Source organism: Rousettus aegyptiacus, unplaced genomic scaffold (assembly GCF_014176215.1).
Source record: "Rousettus aegyptiacus isolate mRouAeg1 unplaced genomic scaffold, mRouAeg1.p scaffold_m13_p_7, whole genome shotgun sequence".
Taxonomy (NCBI): Eukaryota; Metazoa; Chordata; class Mammalia; order Chiroptera; family Pteropodidae; genus Rousettus; species Rousettus aegyptiacus.
In genome coordinates, this window is record NW_023416310.1 from 29292056 (window position 1) to 29295350 (window position 3295).

Consider the following 3295-nt stretch of genomic DNA (forward strand, 5'->3'; position numbering starts at 1 on the left):
ATTAGCCCGTATCATGGGAGATTGGTGGGGATGGCACCTCATTCAGGTTGGTTATGGTACTTCAGGAGGCAGAGCCCCTCAGCGAGGCACCTGGTTTCTCCTGGACTCTCCAGCTAACATTTTAGGAAGACATGAACATGCAATTCGGAGAGAAAGGGACAGAGGCATCACAGTTCAACTCCTATGACTAGGGAACATGATTTTAAATTTTCCATTGCTAGCTGGTTAGGAGACGAAGGAAAGGTACTTTGTGACCCAAGAAAGTTGTAGGCTGCTGGTCTGGCCATGGGCCAATGTGGCCACTCAATCCTGCCACAAGATGGCGACAATCCAACTGGAAACGCCTGACCGGGGTGGCCCAGTAGGTTTCCAGAAAGGGAAGGGCTTCCTCCCTCAGATACAAAGAAGGCTCTTTCGAGTCGAGGAGAGCTGTTTGGATGCTCTGAGAGCGGGGATTGGGAGCCTTGCTGCGACAAAGTCTGCCTGGACAAGTAGGCAGGTTCCTAACCCCGAGGGCTTCAACTTCACGACGCTGAAATGCTTGGGGAGATTTTGTGCAAAAGCACCCGCGAAAAACCAGGTTTGAGTCCTCCTCCTGCCTAGAGGCCGTCCAGATGCTTCCCGGACTAGCGACATTCCCGGGATTCCGGCAGGGGGAGCGGGTGCTTCCCGGGGCGGGGCGCATTCTGTCCAGCCTTGCGGCCGTCCTCCCCCGCCCTGGACCCGGCTGGGCAAGTGGGCTGGACAAGGGTTGGGCCGGGCGCGAACCTCTCCTGCCTAACCCCTGAGGTCTCAGTGCCTTTGGAGCTGAGGACCCCAGACCTGAACATCCGAGAGAGCTGCGCTGGAGACTCTGAATCCCGTCAGCAGCCACAGAGGCGCCCCCTCCTCTCCAGCTACACATTTTGTCTGGGAAAAGTCCGGCAGGCCCTTCGGGATTAGGGCCTTCTTCTGCTTTGAAAGTAAGAAACCGCCACACCGCGTTTGTCTCTGGCTGGAGTAAACTTGCTTTGAAACCGAGAGCTATTAAGAAACACGCAAATTCCCATCTCCATGTCGCAGGGAATGAGATTTAGGTGCGGTGTATGGGACCCTCCTGGGCTGCAGAACCCGGGCCTGGCCAGCTTGGCCTCTATCCTACAACCCTTGTTCCGACTTGGCAGCCCTGGGCAGATTCCTATTCCTCCAGCCTTGGCTACCCCTGGGAGCATAGAAGGAAAGCCCAGAACAGTGGAGGGTTGCTGGCCCCAGCCTGGCTTCAGCTTGGCTCTTATCTGCCCACTCTTCTAGGTTGTGGGGAGGGGGTAATAGCAACAGTGAGCACCGACTGAACATGTGCCACAAAAAATTACCTTATTTAAGCCTCACACACCATTATCATCTCCATTTACAGATGAGAAAACCAAGGCTTAGAGATGTTGAGTTATTCGCCCAAGGCCATACAACTCAAAGAGTGGGGCTGTAATTTGAATCCAGATCTACATTTCTCCAAAACCTCAGGCTGTGGTACCTCCTCAGACAGCTCCTACAGTGGGACTGGGACATAACTGAGTCAAATGTAAAGACATTCTTGGTGCTGTGATTGTGTAAAACACTGGGGCAGCCAACGAAGTATATTTTGGATAGGTTTTGCCTTTAAGTATGTACTGTAGAACTGGGATAATCTAGCCTGCCTTCTTTCCTTCCACAAATGTTTAGAGTGCATATTATATACCAGTGAGAAATCACTTTTCTAGACACTGAGAAATCATAGGGAACAAGTCAGATCACACTTACTTTGTGATCTTGGAAAAGTCACTTAATGTGCAGGTTATTAAGCAATTGACTCTCACCCCAACCCACCTTCTGTATGTGGTTTTGAAATGCATCTGGGACTCTGCAAACCAAATTCCTCCTTTGCTGCTGGCTTCCTGTTAAGTCCTGCCAAGAGGGGAGCTAGAGAGGGACTTAAATCAGGAGGTAGAAGGACACACTCTTATCTGCTGGCTTGCTATGCCTGTTAGCTTTACCCCAGCATCAGCAATAAGTCCTGGCCTCCAGTTTCCTTCAGCACCTACATGCAATATCGTCATGCCCTCTCAAACATATCAGCACCAGAGGTGCAGCCACCCCTCCTCTGCAATCTGAGCCTCTCCATGGAGCTCTTAGGTTTTCATAAACCAACTTCTTTCCTTTGTTTCCCAGTCCTGGGGTGATAGCTGTTTTCTCCAGTTACTATCTCTGTGTTTCCTCAATATTTCCCCTTTTCCCAGTCCTCCAATACCTATAATGAGTGGTAAATATTTAACAACTAGCTCTCCAGGAGAACAAAAACAAGAAGAAAGCTGATTTGCAATGTGTGCTGAATTTCATAATATAAACCATTCACCATGGATAATTTTCAACTACCAGGACAGCATCACTGAACTTCACAAGCCGGTATGAGCAGTTCTAGTACGCAAATGCCTGCAACGAATCCCCTATAATAAAGTTTCTCTGTTAAAGGACCTAGTTTGCTTTTTGTTTTCATGTTTGGAACCTGACTCATAACACTTAAGCTTCTGAGCATCTATTTTTTGATTATGAAATGGAACAACTACCATTTCTTCTGTTCAACTCACAGAATTGTTGGGATGATACAAAAACAATACAAATAAAATACTCTGAAAACTATTTTAAAAATAGTTCCTGGACATATCTGCTAGAAGGATATAAAGTTGTGATGATGAAAGCAGGCGAAATATTTTAATGACACCTCACAGAGGTGTTCCAGGTGCTTTTAGAACCCAGGGTGACCTCAGACCAGGTGTGGAGCCTGACTCAGAATCAGATAAGTGGTCATGCTGGTAGCTGGGTGATGACGTCACAGTGTATGTATAGATACTTTGTTATTTAAGGGTTCAGGGCCTAACTGTTGTGCAAATCAAGAAAGCATGTAAAACCAAGGGGCAAACAATTGATATCTTTCAACCAACATCAAATATGTGGATCTACCTCTGTCTCATTTTCCATGCTTCTACCTCTTCTGAGTGAACTATGCTCACCATAGTCTCCTATCTTTTGGGGCACTAATCCTCATGGTTAAATGGCTGAAGAAGTATCTTCTCTACACTATAGAAGAAATTGTGGTCTGGGTTGATATGGGAGCCTCAGTAAAACTAGAAACTATGGGTACAGAGGATAAGAATACATTGGTTTAGTATTCTCAAAAATATTTTTCCCATTAGATATGTATATTTTAATATAATAAATCAACAAAAATAGAACACAGTAACAATTCTAACCAATGTGTTACCAATAATAAAATATATTTTTT

The 3295-nt window shown here is 46.4% G+C and overlaps 1 long non-coding RNA gene across 1 annotated transcript; it reads left to right on the forward strand.

Annotated features, from left to right (window-relative positions):
- The first annotated feature begins 377 nt into the window (after positions 1–377).
- On the forward strand, positions 378–3051 carry LOC118605097. The gene is made up of 2 exons (XR_004951908.1): positions 378–962; positions 1394–3051. It is a non-coding gene; the product is annotated as an uncharacterized LOC118605097 (long non-coding RNA).
- Positions 3052–3295: the final 244 nt, after the last annotated feature.